Source organism: Tachypleus tridentatus, chromosome 8, assembly GCF_004210375.1.
Source record: "Tachypleus tridentatus isolate NWPU-2018 chromosome 8, ASM421037v1, whole genome shotgun sequence".
In the NCBI taxonomy this organism is placed as follows: Eukaryota; Metazoa; Arthropoda; class Merostomata; order Xiphosura; family Limulidae; genus Tachypleus; species Tachypleus tridentatus.
The window spans coordinates 127,207,723-127,226,043 of record NC_134832.1 but is presented as its reverse complement, the minus strand read 5'-3'; the positions used below and the strand labels follow the sequence as shown (position 1 = coordinate 127,226,043).

The window sequence follows — 18,321 nt, the reverse complement described above, 5'->3', positions numbered from 1 at the left end:
ATTGACAGTCACTATACATTGCCCCCACTGCTGAAAGGGTCAGCATGTTTGGAACGATGATGATTCGAACCTGCGACTCTCAGATTACAAACTGAATGACTTAACCCACCTGGCCACGCTGGGGCCCCTCTTCAAGTTTGATTCCAGTAATAAGACATTAAAAAACGTTTTTAAATTTAATTTTAAAAAGTTACTTTCCTTGAACTCTTATTTTAATAGTAAGAAGACAATCAAATAGTTTAGTGGGTTAAATATACTCAAATTCTTGATAAAAACAATTTTTTTGGGGGATGAGCCTTATATAAGGGTAGGACCTTCTAGTACTATTCAAGATTTATCAGTGTATTTTTCACTTTAAGATGCACTTGACAAACTGTAATAACATAACTATAGCATTTATGTAAGCTACATGAACTGAATTTATTATTGTCTGCAAAACAAAATTCTGACTTCTGATGACATGTTATTCTTAAGTGTTTTACAACACAAGCAATAGCTTTTACTCTTAGCTCTCACTTAGCTTCAAACTTTAAGTCTACTGGTTTTACACAGAAGAAAGCAGAGGAAAGATTGAAATAAGTGATTACAATTTCTTCCTTTACTTTTAAACTTAAATCTAACAATCAAGTGAAATTATCTCCTCCATAAAGTTTGGAAATGGCTTTAATGGGTAAAGAAAGAAACTTTATTACAAATAATAAATGTAACAGCTTTTGCCATCATGGGATACAAGTAATTTATATAGACATAGGGCTTGACAAAACACCACATTAGTTACTCATAATAATATTTTTGTTACCATTTCAAGCTGTTGCTAAACTTTATTTTCTGAAAGTGGGCTACTTGTCATAGAACTTACCTCCTCCATAGTGTAGGTGTCAGGATCATAACGTGCTCCTTCAGCTGGAACTACCACCAGGAAGTAGTGACTGATCAACCCAAACTCTTCTGATGCTTGTGGAAGAATCAGGATGATTTCATCTTCTTTAGTGACACCTACTGTGTCAGGCTTGACCATGGGTTTAGGTGCTATTTCAATAAAACAGCTTAAATAACCTTAATGTACATTATTACGAGAAATTAAATAATTTTTACTTACATCAAAATGTTTCTGATATTACTGATTCAATAGACGAGTTAGTTTTACTTAATTTTATACATGATGGTAAGTTGGAAAAATAATACGATAATTTCTTTATATATTGTTACATAGCTAGAATAAAGATGAAATGTTTGGTATTCTCAGTTTATTATTACATATTTTCTTCAGTGTAAGATCTTTTTATTTCATTATAAGGACTTATCAAAAACTTATGTAACATTACAGCATTTCAGTTGATATGAAAGATATATTAATTTTCTCAATATTTTTCTGTAATTTAACTCATGTAATAGCAATAACAAATGATTCATGCTAAGAATGTATCTTTGTGTATCTCCTGAGTAGCTAATGGTAGAGACAATATATATAAATGCTTCAAGAGTTCATAAAATATCACTGATATTAATACTGATTCATCAGACTTTATATGTGCTGAACAGTTAATCTGAGAAACAAAATTATTAAGAACAAAAATGTCTCTCTTTAAGAGAGGGAATTTCATTAAAAATAAACAACAGGGTTTCCTCTGTCAACAAATTGAAAGAACTATTTTGAAGATAGGAACCTGAATGGAAGAAAACACATAGAGAGAGGGATGTGTCTGAGTATCTGTTTCTTGTTGTTCAGTATATATATGTATTTTTCCATGTGGTGTTATACATAAGCATGACTTTATTGTACTATGTTGAATAAATTCAAATAGTATCTCCCCCTTGACACTTCTTATATGAATGAAAACGGTTACAAAAATGCCCACTTTGTTAGTGAACTTTTGTTGCTTTCAGTAACATGTCAGAGAATGGTTGAATCCACTGGAAAAATATCCCCATTGCTGCTTATCAAACCCGAGTGCCATATTTGGTTTTGATGCAATGGGTGCATACAGCACAAACATGTTTGTCAACAGTGCATTGCAATAAATCTTTTTTGTTTAAAAACAGTACAATTTTTCTTACTGAAGTAACACAAAAAATGATACAAGGCAGTAGTAAATGGACCACTAGACAATCATATTGTATATATGCTTTTTCATTAAAGGGATTGGGTTGTCTATACATTTTATGTTTATCCATCACTATTTTTATGAAAATTACCGTTGAATTGTTTCAATGAGCATCTGATAATATATTATAAAACCAAACTAAAACATTATACTATCTTATGTTATACATAAAAGTGGTTTGAATGTTAAAAAAATTAATATTACGATTCATCAACATAAGCATAGGAAAATTAAAATTCCAATGATGTAATTTTCACCTGCTCTGGCTGTCGTAACAGATATCTTAGCAGGAGGCCGGTAGCTTCCTTCTGGAGGTATGGCAGTGATATTAACTTGATATGTAGTAAATGGCATAAGGTCATCTATCTTGTACTCTGTTCTGTTGGATTCAATGAAAATGGCCTGCGTTGGTATTGTTAATGTCTGAAGCACCCTCTGACTATCATGAAATTCTTTGTGAGCACCAAAAGAGACCTGAAATCAAATTTTAGACTATGTAACATTGTACATGTATCAGGTTTATGATTACACCTTCTCAAATTACAAAACAGCAAGATATTTAGATTCTGACGTATTTTATTTCCTACGCATGCAACACTGTACATGAATCAGATCTGGTAAGCCACCCTTATCTGTTCTCTAACTAGAATGAAGTAACACATATGGCACAAACTTTTCATCTCCAACATCATTTTCAACATGTCATAAAGCACAAAGTATCCAGGTTTAAGAAAGTAAGATTTAAAACATGAACCAGGTTTAAAAAAGTAAGATATTTAAAACACGAGGTTTTGATCTTCAGTATAGTTTCATTTTTAATATATGTAAGAAAGGATTTGTTTGTTTATAATTAAGTACAAAGCTTTACATGTGTTCTGTCCATCACGAGTATCAAAACCTGGTTTCCAGCATTAGAAGTCCACAGATATATTGCCGTGCCACTGGGAAAGTAGATGCATGAAAATCAATAAATAAGGTTAGGTGATTCTGTCTTTACCAATTCCACAGTTTTAAAGCAATGACACATCTCAAACTGACAACTGGTTTCCAAATGATTTTCTTTCTAAAATATGTGTGTGTGAAGTGTGTTATTTGTTTACTCTTATTAGTTATACAGCTACCACACAAACAGATTGACAAAATTATCAGGAAATAATGAAGCTCAACCCACATGAAGTCCAAAGTTTATAAGGGTTGTTATGTTTTCTTTTTACCCCTTATTGCTGGAGATGTCCTACCTTATACTGAATTGGATTTAACTTTTGAGGATGTCGCCAAGACAGAATCATACTGTGGGTGGTAACACCATGAGCTCGGAGTTGAGTAGGAACATCTGAAAAACAAAACCAAATGCACTAGGAATCAATAGCCAACTATATGCAACCATACCTTTAAAGACACAAAAAACATTAAAACACATCAACACATAGAAATAACTGAGTTATAACAAAATGTAAAGTGTAAGTTCTGTGTTGTTTTTGCTGCAAACAACTGATTCACTCAGACAACCAACTGCAAAGTAAAGAATTAACCCCTTAAACACTATACATAGTTTTGCACTTTGTTCCACAATATGGATTTTGATTTCATAGTTATTTTTGCATAAAATTGTTATATATTTGTACTCTTATGTTACATATGAGCTATGTAAGATATATATATATACAGGCCAACAGAAAGTACATATATATGATACTCATTACAAAAGATAGTTACTATATATTATACTTAACCTTAAAATATATATTTGTGTGTGTGTGTGTGTGTACCTCTGCAGCTTGCTCTAGTAGAATACTTATGAATGATGGCGAGTCTGCAATATTTATTAGTTTTCAGAATGCCAAATGTTGAAATGTTCAATATAACACAGGCCTGGCTTTTCTAAGCATTCAGAACATAAGACCCTCATTACTTTCCTTCCTGTGCATAATCAACAGTTCATTTGAGGATCTCTTTACTTCTTCAGAAACATGGAATAGATACAACAGCATGGACCGATTCCTCTCCCTTATATTTTTGCTGTGTTCATATTTTGTTTTGCTGAAGATACTGCATTCTCACTTTTTAAAACCACCATCTGTGTGGTCTGTTCACAGTTCTTTGACAACAGTGCTGAGATAACTAGAATACTTCAATTTTTGGTTTCCAGTTTGTCTTTTACTAACAAAAAAGGCATTCAATGTGATCTGAGAAACAAAACATAGACCTAGCTTTGTGACATGGATCATAACACAAGGCTCCATGTATTGGTCAGCTTTGCCAACAGAGCCAGTGTAATAATTATATTTCTCAATATGATAGGGGGTTATAGAATAATCAGGATGTTCCTTTATCATATGTTTTATTCTTTTTAACTAGTGAGACCTATTACTTTGTTGTAAATACCAGAACATCTGCTTTGCCAACTCACTGCACAATCAGAGCATTGTCATGCCTTGCAAACACACTTGTGAATTTGGGTAGACTTTTTTTGGTACAAATGTCTTTTGGAGGGCTTCTGTTTGGCCCTATTGTCCCTGTTATGTATGTCTTTTTCAAATCTAAATATTTGGCTAACTTCAAACTGGAATACCAGTTTTCAACAATTATGTGCTTTCCTTGATCTAAAACACACTGTACAAGATGCAATATTATTCTCTCTGAAATTGAAAGGTTTGGAGCCATAGCAAATTGTAATTGGTATGTGTCCTTCCCTAAATACATATTGAAATTACAGGTATACCCATTTCCTCAGACACACATAATTAAAATCTTCAATTCAAAACGTGATCTTTTGGTTTTATATATATTGCCAGAAAGCTAATCTACCCTTCTAGAGTACAAAAGCTTTATCATTTGCATTGTTTTCTCCTGCATTGACTATACACTTACATTTTTCACACAAAAGGTCATGGAAAGGTTCTATTCAAGTTTCAGCATTACCTCTTTCAACATTTGGAACATTTGAGAAGTGAAAGAATTACATGATAGTAGATAATCTGTCCCAACTCACAGTATCACTGCAGTAAAAATAAATTCCTGGAGAAAGGGAAGATGGCAACACTAATGAAGTTGGTTGAACTTCCATAATCCACTATATAAAAACAATGGATTACGTAAGTTTATACAGCTCATCAGCAGTAACACCACTCCACTCAATTCCATTAATTTTGTTGTTGCAATCAAAAACTGTATTGAAATATTCATTAGCATGATCATTTATACATCCACATAAATAATGTATAACTTTTGCAGTAAGAAAGAGTTTGAAATTCTTACTATATTTCTCACTGGCCATACTTATATTGGGGTTTATTCCCTCATACAGCTGGTTCAATGTCTTTAGGTCTCGCATTAGTAAATGCATCAGAAATTAGTTTTCACTCAGTAAATGTTTCTCTTTTAGCTGGAATTGGTTTTTCCAACTCACAAAAACTGGTGTCACTATCACCTGGTGATAAATTCCAGTTATTGTCACTGCGAGCTGGGAAATAATCAACATCACTATCATTACAACTAGATGAAATGTTGTAACCATAACTTTCAACTTTTGAAACAGTCATACTCTGAAAGCAAACAAAAAACTGACTCCTGCAGTTGAGAGATTCTCTCACATTATTTCCCAAGTGCACCTATATCAACCAATCACGATTAACAGAAGGAGCTAATTTACGAATGACATCATGAATTTTGTCAGAGGTAGCTAAGAAGCAAAATTATATAAAATTATACTTTTAGCTATGTACATTGAAGTTGCAGTACATATGCAGGTGTATATTCATATAACGAAGCTCTATTCTTGTACATACACAAGCATATATCCCTTATGATGAGATTAAAATATCAAAGTTTAGTTACCAACCCAACTGTATGCCAGTAAAACCTTCGTATACAGAAAGTATAATGTACATTTTAAACAATATAAGACTTTGAGCACACAATTCAAATCCAAATGAAACTAGAAACTAGTTCAAAATGAAACAGATGTATCTTTCCATTTGTTAAAATCAGTTTTATTTCTTCCCAACATCACATGTAATCAATCAAAACAATGTTTTTTGTAATTATTTTTTTCACACAGAAAACTGATTTCTACAGCAGTTTCTGATATCAAAAAAAGTTATTTTAATAAACATGAACAGAGATGATGCAATAATGTCTAAGAAGTAAACAGTGACAAAAAGAGGTCAGTAGCTAGTTCACTAAGAGTCTAAAGAATTTTACAGAAACTAAAAACTGAAAATACTTGTACCTGTGGGGACAATGGTGACAGTGATTACTTCAGACAAGTGGCCTAATCTCTCTGGTTTAGTATAAGCAGCAACCCTGATAGAATAGGTTGCATGACTATCCAGAGCCGTAAGTTCTGCTGACCAGGTGAGAGGCACTTTCTTACATCTCCACAGTTCTAAATCTGCTACTGCAGTTTGTGTGTACAAGATCTGTTAAGAAATAAAAGTATACAAAACATTATAAATATATATGTTATAGACTAGAGGATCTGTTAAGAAGAACAAAAACTGAGTATAATTTATCAATGAAGGTGTTTGTACAACAGAAGATATATAGAACCTCTTTCAAAAGAAATGGCCATTTTGAATGGTTTGTTGAATTTTGTGCAAAGGTGCTCAAAGACTATCTGCACTAGCTATCACTAATAGTGAAGTGACAGAGGTAAGACAGCTAGTTAATACCACTCATTGCTAACTCTTTGGTTATTCTTTATCAACAACTAGTGAGATTAACCAACACACTCTGATGCTATAATAGCTGAAAGGGTAAACACTTTTTGTGGTGTGATTTGATCCCATGACCCACAAGTTGTGAGCTAAGTACAAGGTCTTGAATTTTGTTTGTTAAAATGACTGAAAGAAAACCTGTTAAAAGTCATATTTAGGTATGTTATAATTAATATTAATTGGACATTCTTCACCAGTATCAAGACTGAACAGACAAAATAAGAGAAATTACAGAGGCCAACATTTGTAGATGAATACGAGATGTTTCTTCCACACAATCCCAATATGGCCAATTTTGACACCAGAAAAATCATGAAAAACACAGAAAAATGGAAAACTGTCTATATCACTGTTTGGGACTTTTAACAAGGTATTTGTATACTAAATTTCATGCAGGTTAATTGAGATAGACATGAATAGTTTACAAAAACTCCATATTGAGCTTTCCTCACTGAAAAAGTGAGCAAAAGACAAAAATTCCAAAGTTGCTTATATCTATGTAACCTGTAAGAAAGTCTCTTTGTACTAAATCCTGTAAGAAAGTCTCTTTGTACTAAATCCTAGTAAATATCAAAAATCTCTAAAATTGTTTTTTGTGGCATGTTGATCCCTCTGTAATTACTAAAAATGAGAAAGTTCAATATTTTTGTTTGTCAAAGTATGTTGCCTATAGAAAAGTATATCTGTCCCAAATCACATATCAATTGACCAAAATATGGTGAAGTTATTGTTAAAATTTACAAAAAATCCTAAATAATTCTTTTCTGTGAGTTCTGACTCCACAAATCCACCCCAAAATGGGAAAATCCAACTTCTTTGTATATCACTGTGTTGGGTGCATGAAAATTTACCATTTGGGAAAATTTTTGTCTTGACTGTTGTAAATGTGTAGAAGCCCAAAATATACATTTTTGGGTTGTTTTTCCTTTGAACCCCTAAATTCTTTGAAAAGGCAAAGAGAGAGAAGATTTATGGGTGTATTGGACCGAGGTATAACCTTACCAAGTTTTAAGTCAATCCATCAAGAATGAAGAAATGGAAGCCAACTGTAAAGTATTTAGAAGAAAGAAAAAGAGACAATGGAAAAACAGCTGGTATCTGTAGACATAATAAAATAAACAACAAAGAAAGTTCTGGAAGGCCAATGTTTTCTTTAGTATAACATTGTTATGATTTGTTTCAATGTAGCATTTCTCCCTTTTGTTGTTCAATGTGACACTGTTTTCACTTGTAGTAAATTGTTACAGATGCATACTTTAAAAAGTACAAAATATCATAGTGAAGAAATTACAGGGCAATAATTATTTCAGTTTCTAGGGTAAAATGAGGGGTAGGAAAAACATGGAAGCAAAAGTCCTGCAGATATAAATGTAAATAATGAAGAGATGGAAAACAAATGAGTTGTTCTGAATTAATAAACAATATGTTCAAGTTATGATTCTATAAACCTTGTTAAAACAAGAAATGTAAGAGACAGTAAATTTTGTTTTTCAAGAACTACTGATATTCTGTATACTTTTTCAGGAATTGTTGGTGTAATTTTGTGTATCAGTAACATAACTAACAACTCTAGTTATCTGGGCCATGAGAAATTTGTATGAATATTCAAATATCTTTAGTGTTCAGTTAGAAATCTTTGCTGCAACTTACACAACAAATTGAATACTGAAAACTTGCTTAAATGGGGAATTTTTTTCAGTGCAGTATATAAAGACTAGAAAGAAGCTATTTTGTTGGTCTTAAAAAAGAATTTTGTAGAGATATAGTTTATATCTAAAATCATTGTGTCAGTTCCATAAACAATAACACAAAAACCTTCCATAACTGAAGTAAATTAATGTACCTACACCCTTGTGCAAATTAATTGAAACAAGACGGAGAATTACGATTTTTCCAATTTTTTGCGTTTTATTTCTGTGAATCCAAAAATTACTCACAGATTAATACATGATATGAACTCCTTTATTTTGCAGGTCATTAATCCACTTTGGCATTGATTCCATGAGTTGACTGCAATCTTTACTAATTTTTGGATCGCGGTACCACACCTCAATTATGGCCTCAATTAGCTTATCTTTCGTAGTACAGTCTTTTCCCTGAAGATTTTCAATAGGATTTAAATCCGAAGAGTTTCCAGGTCAGCCCAGCACCTTTATTCGTGTTGTAGTAATAAAATTCTTCACAACTTTCGATGTGTGGCACGGAGCCAGATCTTGCTGAAAAATGCCAGATCCATCTGGAAATCTCTTTTTCAATTCTAGAACGATTCTTCTCTGCAAAACTTCAATGTACTGTGGTCCTCATATCATACCTTCTACGATATGTAAGCTTCCAACGCCATAGTAGCTGAAAAAGCCCCAAAACATCTTCTTCAAGGGATGTTTTACGAACTGATTGATGTGAGATTCTCGAAGTTTCTCACCTGGAGATTGGCAAACATGCAGACTTCTTTGACCTTGTACGAAGAAATGAGTCTCGTCACTGAGTAACACCTTCCTCCATTGTTCTTGCATCCAGTTCTTGTATTTCAGACCCCACTGATAGCATTTTTTCTTCATCGAGTTGGTAAGAAGTTGTTTTTTAACTGGTCTCCTTGCCCTTCTAACGCAATTTCGAATGATGTAATAATATGCCTCAAAATTTTGTTATATATCCCAAAAATTATCAACCGTCCTGCAAAATGCAGCTAATGACGCTGTCTGTGTGAAAAAATGACTATTAAAGGAAATCAGCAGGTCCAGCAAGCCTACATCGGCCGCCATGCTGAAAATATTGTAAAATGATTATTTGTTTTAATTAATTTGCACAAGGGTGTATTTTCATGTAAAAATACAAAAAGAGCTATCTTTTCTTACAGGGCTATCTTCTCTTACTGAACTGGTAAAATAGGGGAAAAATAATCTTGTTAACAGCATTATCCATCAGGTATTATACTACTCTTGTTTTACCAACTAGTAGAATATAGCTCTCACTTTTATGATTCAAACATCATAGAGCAATTTTGCAATAATGGGACATGAACCATGAATTCTTGAATCCATACTCAATACAGACTAAACACTAGAATATACATATTCTACATCAATGTAAATAGTTATGGTTCAAATTACCTAAATGTCTTGCTACTATTTTACAGACTTTTCAAAGATAAACAAATGAATTAAGTAAATCTCAGTTATTTTAGATAGACTAACAGTTTTTTTCCAAAAAAAGTGAAAGTTAATAGTACTGTACTTGGTATCCGAGGATGTCTGGGAAATAAGGAACCTCATCCCACCACACTTCGAGCGACTGATCAGAAGTTGCCATAGCTTGGACATTGGTGGGAGCAGAAGGGCCATCTCCTTGAGTGTCAACAATCAGACGACTACTCCAGGGTCCAGGACCTACCAAGGTGTATGCTCGCACCCTAAACACGTATTTAGTATTCTCATCCAATGAGCTGGAAATAAAAGATACAGCAAACCATGAATACAGAGAACAACTGAAAAAATAATACAGTGTTAATTTCTAAATGTACATTACATTATCTGAAGAAAACTTACATACTAACTACACTAACTTCAACTCTTATTACATCACCTGAAGAAAACACATTGCTGATATTTACATCTATTTTTAATTACATAAGTAAGACTAACACACTGATGATTTCAATATCTACAGCAAAACATCTCAGAAAAAGTTTCCATAAGTGGAATCTTATTACTCCTAACACTCATCTTTAATAGCTTGCAAACAGTATTACTTGAAATTAGAATAAAAAGTTAAAGTCTTAGCTGTATCACTTTATAAAGTATAATATTTTAAACATTTTCAGAATGGTAATAATACATTCCTAACAGATGTATAAAAGAGTATACTGACTATAATTAAATTGCCTTTACGTAAAAAAATCATTTAATAATTGTACAATTAATACAATAATATTTCACATTTCTCACAATAAAACAAAAGTCAGCATCAAGCTGTAATACTATGATAACAAAACAAACATTAATGAAACATATCCAGCAATTATTATCTGGAAACACATTTTAACAACTGTTATGTATAAAAATTTCTAGTAGCTGCAACCATTACTTATAAACACTTCTTAGTAACTGTTACCTGCAAACAAGCACACCTAGAAGCTATTACCTAGAAATACTTCTTGTGTCTGTTACCTAGGGACATTTCTAGCAGCTGTCTCATAAGAATAATTTTAGTGGCTGTTAAGTGAAAATAGTTCTTGGAATTGTTACCTGAAAACACTTCTAGTAACTGTTATATTTATTTCTTTAGTTGTGTCCTCAGAAGCTTTGTGGAAGAGAATGCCATACTGTATGATTCGACCATTACTGTACTGAGACAAAGGTGGATTCCATCGAATCACTAGAGTAGTAGGGCTCTGAAGATAGTGGGTGATGTTCTGTGGTGGAGCTGTTGGCACTAAGAGTGAGAAAAACCAAGACATATTATGATTAACATTGGTTGTAAAGTAATAACAAACACAAAGATGTATTTGGGAAAAAGTTTTATGCAAAAATAAATATTTATAATCTTCATAGCCATGAAACAATTAAAGTAACAGTATCTTTGCTCTGATCACCATGGGGACTGAAAACCTGCAGACTTATCATCAAGCTACTGAGAGGCTATGCATACAAGACAAAAGTTTGTTAGGAAAATTAATATTTTTGTTCTAATTTCCCAATTACTGTTTAAAATAGATCTTTTTTAAACTAAATATTATAAATTATAATATGCTTTTGTTTGATGCAGTAGTGTTTTATGATCTTATTAATATGATATCTAAATTTTAAACTTCCATTTTTATTAGGAAGGTGAGGTTGCATATTATGGTTTAAATTTTATTTTTACTCAACAAACTGTGACCAGTTACAGTGAGTTATTCATTACATTCCTAAATCTCCCAAAAGACTAGATGGGCAGAACCTTGAGATTGTTACCTCCTTCAGGAGTTTCCATATTAGCTATTGCTTCTTGACCCCATCCAAGAGAATTACGACCAGCAAGTCGAAACTCATAAGTGACTCCTCTATCTGCAACATAGAAATACAAATAACATGCTTTTGAAATGCATAACAAATAAACTTATATTTTCAAAAGTTGACATTCAAGTTTTTAAAAGACATTTCTTCACAACAGAAACTTTAATATTAAAGATTTAAATATAAGATAAGAGACTGCCATGTGAAATTCTAAGCTTAAATCTCTAATCTTAGGAAAAAATTGGTTTTGGGTCATTTCTCTTTTTAAAATTTTCTGACAAGTATTTACTTATAAAATCCTATTACTAGTTACAGCCACTTGAGTTTCATTATTTAATTTTGTAATGTAGTTCTAAGAAGTTATAGAACCAGCTCCTCAGGTTAAACAAGCAACTCAAATCTCAGGTCAGATCTGGTAAATTATCTCCTTACAACAAGGTTTAGAGTCCAGCAAGATGACTTCATAACCACAACACATAGAGCTGTTTCTATTACACAAACTAAAATTTTAGTAGTTAACAGGTTATATTCACATCAAAAGCAAGAAGAACACAATGCATTTTTAACGAGAATTCTTACCGAGACCATCTATAGTGGTACGCTGGTCATGAGGATTTATTACTTTCCCTTCACTGTGGATTGCACCCTGTTTCTTGTAACGCAGTCGATATCCTAAGAGATCCCCATAGATGTACTTAGGATGATCCCACGAAACCTCTACTTTTAACCGATGACTCTCTGAGATGACCCTTACATTCAGCTCAGGTTTGGTTGGAACTGTTAAAAGTGTAAAAAAACATCTAGCTTCTCAACTAGAACATTCTATAGATAAAGAATGGTCCCAAATATTGAATCTGTTCTACATGTAATCTACTCAAGATCATTAAGTCAGCTCTTCAGAGTTCCTACACTTTAGTCATACAATGTATTTTTAGTAAATTTCAAATATGACACACTCTTAACCTAAAAATAAGAACTTCACATGAGTTTACTAAACTTTATAATAATATATATAATCATGGAAATGTATGTAACCTACAAAACCTTAAAAAAAATACTGCATTTACCAAATTTGTATCCACGCTTTACATAATCCTATAATAAATGCTGTAACTAATCCTGTTCTAAACTAGGTAGTGGTTGAGAGTTATACTAGTTAATTTAGATAGCTGGAATGCTATATTTTGGAGAGCAGTCACCTTCCCACAACTGTCTGCAGGCAGTGAAAGGTAACATAGATGTGAGATGTTGTGGGCTTGAGCAACCATATCTCTCTTCTAATTTCTATTTCTATACTATTATTTCTATTGCTATTCCTTTACTTTTTCTTTATGTGAGACTGGCAAATGGAGGTTAAGACTGATAGACAGTGTATACCCACTGCAATGTGGGTCTTACTTCTACACTACAGTCACCTCCAAAACCTAAGGTACATTTTATATCCTACACTATAGCTCATACACTGGAATTCTTTCAATTAGTTCAGCATTTGTTTATTTATTTTTGGTTAAACAAACTAATACATATATATATATATATTCTTAATGTTAAGTAAGATGTTTTGCTTCCATTACTTCATTGTTCTTTTTAAATGCACATATCTCTTCCCCCTGTACCCTATAATAAATATGGAAATGTTACCAGTAAAATGTCTCACCTCCCCCTCTTGTTTTTGCTGTTCTTGGATGACTACGTGTTCCATCACCTTTCCGAGTGACAGCAGCCACCTGTACGGCATATGTTGTATCTGGTTGAAGTCCTGTAACATTATAGGCTTCTGCTTCTTCATTAGCCACATCATACCTGATTGGTTCTCCAACTAAGTCATTGTTTTTATCCTTTTCCTGGATATGAATCTGATAACCTCTAATTAGCCCATTTCTATCTTTATTAGCTGGAGGTTTCCACCGAACTTGAAGGCTGGTACTATTAACAGGCTCCACTTTCACATTCCTGGGTTCCCCTGGCACTACGTGCAAAAACCAAAACAGGTAGGCTCATTTGATATTGTAGAGCTTTTTAAGGCTTAAGTAACTCTATAACTTTTAACCATACAATAAATACAACACAGAATGTGTTTAACAAGTTCTAAAATGAGGCAGCATCACATTTTCACAGAGCCAATTTCACTGCAGTAAGCAAACTTTCAGTACATGAGTTTTGAATCAGTTCTGCAACATATCATTATTACACCTTCATTGAGACTCAGTTTCTTTAATTTAAATATCAAGAAACCAGAAAGTAACACTCTTTAAGAACATGAGTTTTCTTTTCTATTTTCTACAGAAGTTGTTTTAGAAGAACAATAATGTACTATTGTGATTTTACCAAAATAATATAATCTACTTAATATTTCCACATTACTGGCAACACACTAAAACATGGCAGCTAAAACATATAAAGCTTATGGCAAAAACACAACTACTCATATAAAAATTGTAAATTGACTCTTTCTCCATTCTAACTGCACTTCAGAAAAACATCGAAAATTTCATATTTACCGCCTTAAAGTGTTTTAATTGGAGGATAATGTTTTATTTATATTGAGGTTTCTTGACTGTAATAACAGAAATACAAAATATGAATTTAAAACCAGTATAAATTAAAATATCAAAGCTGGGAATCTATCATCAAGCATATAAGAAAAAAAATTTGTTTCCACGCATTTTTGATTCACCAATACAAATATTAAAAAATACTAACAAAATTGTAGGTACAAAACCTGATGCGATTTTCCCGTAAGCTTAGATACTTAGATTATTTTTAAACCAAGAATACTTCTCTAACTTTATTTTTTAAACCTGATATTCAGGTTTATAATTTAAAGCAATTTGAAATCTTTTACCTTTCCTGATACTCTATTGTTTACACATTTTTCAAGTTACATATCTTCCTGAATTTTAGGTGTTTTCTTTGCATAAATGTTAATTTCCTTTCCTTTCTAAGGTTGAAATACTGAGACTAGTAGCACATTACATGTTTCCTAGAAAAAACATGCTAAAAAACATTGAACAAACTACACACCACACTGAATTCAAGCTTTCAACATACTAATAACAAGTGTTTCTACTTTGTCGTTCACCTTGTTAATAACTGAAACTATCTTGAAGAATAAAAAGACGAATAGTTAAAGGAGAACATGTGAGAAAGAGAGAGTTAGTTAGTTCTTGGAAAACAGTTTGACATCCAATGGACAGAGTTGAGAACAGAACAGAAGATAGGTTTGAGACAACTGCACATTATATACAAATTTGTTACACAGCTTTCGAGATGAAGGTTAGTGGAAAACCCTTAAGTAGTGTACATCTAGAATCTTTGTTTCACATTCTACCTACCATCCTCATCTGTCTGGACAGTTAGTGGTGTAGAAAGTGGACCATCGCCCACAACAGTACCAGCAAGAACCCAAATATAGTACTTTGTCCACTTCTCAAGTCCATCAATGATAAAAGAACGTTCATCAGGACCTGTCTGTATCTGACGTGCCTTTTGGGGGTCATCGCTAGTGCTGGCCTTCAAGTATTTGATTTTATAGTAGGTGATTTGACCATTCTGCTGATCCAAAGGAGGGGGGTTGCCAGGTGATAAGGAGGGATCGGGAACTTACTGCACTACCATGGATTTCTTGGGGAGGAGCACCCGGCACTGTGGGTAGGTGCATTGGGAGGGGTGAATGGTGATAGGTAGTGACCAAGGGATGCAAATTAGCAATCCAATGAAAATGTTTGAAAGAAAGAAAACAAAACAAAAAACAGCTTAATTTCACCTTGGATTTTTAAAGTACATAAGGTCATAACCATATCATTACTGATTTGATTTTGTGAAAACTATTAATTGTAATTTTTTAGTTCAAAAATCATCCTTCTAATACTGATTGAACAATTACATGAATTGAGCATTCATAACATTTCCTAGCAAATTTACTCATTAAGAATAAAACATTCAATCCAAAAGAAAATAACTACTAAGTAAATAAACAAAACAAAAATGGAAAAAAGAAATGAGTCCAAAATACTAATTAAATTTTAAACACATTAATGAAAAACATAATTTGGCTTCTACAACTCTTCTTTCACTAAACTTTTAAACACTGAAAAAGAATTCTGTGGAAAAAATAAATGGAATGTTCCACCTCCCAGTGTATTTAGTAAAGATAAGGTAATGTCTGACATCTACAGTACAAATTACATAACAGCTTTGTTCTACATCAAAACAGTAATAAATACCATGTAACTGATCAATTACTAATTTTGTCATCTACACAAGCTCCAATGTAAACAGTACCTGTACTTAGTTCATAATTAAAGAAATCTGTACCTCTAAAGCACAAACACTTCAAACTTAATAGGTTTTATGATTTCTTAAACTGACTCTGATGATAAAGTTTGAAGTATCTTCACACCACAGTGGTTTTGCCATAGTTTGTTGATCGCTGGTGTAAGTATTTCTAAAATTAGAAGACTTATAGGGACACAAAGTGTTAAATCATCATAAGCACTATTCTCAAGGTTTAGTTCTAACAGTACTACATAATCAACAGTGTCTTATATTCACTTGTACTGTTGTTGTTGTTTTATTATAATATTAACATCTTTGTTGAACTCTTACTTCATGTTCACAATCCAAATAGAGTTCCTTGTGTTTAGCACTAGCATTGCATATGTTGTTGCTATGTTTTCAACACTGCTTTGTGTTGCCATTATGTATGTTTAGTTGTTGGTAAGTTCTCAGCTTGTTATATGTATACAGATGGTTAATTATGATTTCCTTCATAAAACTAAACCCTCCAATAGCTTAAAATCTACACATCAAGATATGCTTTAATACAGTGACATAATTACAGTACTTTACAACATGCTAACTTATATATCAAATTAGTGCAATTTTCATGATGTGAATTATTGTGATTTTGCTGGAAGAGGTCACTAGTGTTCCTTAATTCTAAAGATAATTAATTCATAATTATGTTGGACTTACAATATTGGTCAGTTTTTACATTGACCGGTGGTGTGGCAGCTCCCTCTCCACGTTTTGACTTAGCTGCCACCCAGATGTGGTATAGTGTGTCTGGGTATAGATTGCTCAGAGTGTAGGAATTGATGGCTGGAATGGTACGGTGGTACTGCTGCTGGGTAAAAGTGTCATTCCAATATAACTCATAACCAATAACACTTTCTCCTGCATGTTCTGGATGGCTCCACTGTAGCTGGACTGTTGTGGATGATGTTGATTTGGCAACTAAGTTTGAGGGTTGACTTGGCACTGTTTATAGAAGAACAATAATGGAAACAACAAAAAAAGTACAAAAAATATTTACATGATAGTGATATAAATCTGTTTTCAACAAAATACAAATAATAAAACTATGTTATTATATAGTAGAACCTTTACTTGTTGGATTATTTTTACTAGTATGCATACATACCTCCTTGTTGGGTTTTTACTTGTACAGGGGCAGACAATGGACCAGATCCTCTGCTGGTAAATGCTTGGATGCGGATGGTATAGATGGTCTGAGGTGTCATATCACTGATTGTTGTTAGTGTACTGCTATCAACATTTTGGGTGTTCCAGTTGGTTGTAGGAAGGTTGGGCCGTGTTGTAAAATATACTTTGTATCCCTTTAAATAGTGATGTATTAATATCACCAGAAATACATGAAATGGTGTAGTTTGTAAGCAAATACAAGTTTTTATAAACGTATATCCTTTAACCTAAATCACAAATATTATTACAAATTCTTGAATCATTTGTTATAGAAGGAATAAGCTCAATATTTGATACAGTTCCTTTAAAATTATATAATTTCTTTTTCAAATTGTTTGAAATTTTAGAAATGGATTTATCATTTTATGAAGTCAAAGAAGATCAATAATGTTTTAAGAAGAATCTTCATTTTAATCTCTTGGACTTGATACTTGTTGTCAGTAAGATCTTCACTCCTGGAACCGCAGAAAATTTAATAGCAAATCTTGTAATAATCCATTATATCAAATGATCCCTGACAGTACTAAATATTAGAATCAATAAGGCAACAATGGTAAACCTCCAACAATTCACAATTTCTGTATCCCTAGAGGTATATACTCCACTAGTCACTGGTATCCCATACAGTCTACATTACCAGATGGATCATAACATTAAATCCTCTGTATTATCTCATGTGAAGCTATGATTAATTCACAAACTTTTATACTTACAGTAACTTGTCCATTAGGTTCTTTAGGAGGGTCCCACTGTATAACTACTGTACTTGAACTTAAAGGACGAGCTTGGATATTCCTCGGGGCACTGCCAGGCTCTTAATGACAAAGAAAAAAAACAAGAGGTTGATGCTTCATGATCACAAAAATATTACAAACTATTTAAATCGTGGTTAGAATAAGCTAAGAAGAGAGATTATTTGACATCTGGGACTTAGAAAACACACATAGATATAGAAAAATATTTTATGGTTCTGTTTTAAATTAGCCTTATTTAATGTGTAAAACATAAAAGAGCACG

The 18,321-nt window shown here is 32.7% G+C and overlaps 1 pseudogene across 1 annotated transcript in view; it reads right to left on the bottom strand.

Moving 5' to 3' along the window:
* Positions 1–18,321, bottom strand: part of LOC143223449 (tyrosine-protein phosphatase Lar-like) — a 170,238-nt pseudogene that overhangs the window by 15,405 nt on the left and 136,512 nt on the right. The window contains exons 11-23 of the transcript XR_013012919.1: positions 18,018–18,118; positions 17,243–17,438; positions 16,795–17,079; positions 15,153–15,462; positions 13,475–13,786; positions 12,397–12,594; positions 11,776–11,868; positions 11,068–11,254; positions 10,058–10,265; positions 6,337–6,526; positions 3,344–3,438; positions 2,363–2,579; positions 860–1,029 (exon numbers count right to left, since the gene is read on the bottom strand). The product of XR_013012919.1 is annotated as a tyrosine-protein phosphatase Lar-like (transcript). The remainder of the gene's footprint in view (positions 1–859; positions 1,030–2,362; positions 2,580–3,343; positions 3,439–6,336; positions 6,527–10,057; positions 10,266–11,067; positions 11,255–11,775; positions 11,869–12,396; positions 12,595–13,474; positions 13,787–15,152; positions 15,463–16,794; positions 17,080–17,242; positions 17,439–18,017; positions 18,119–18,321) is intronic.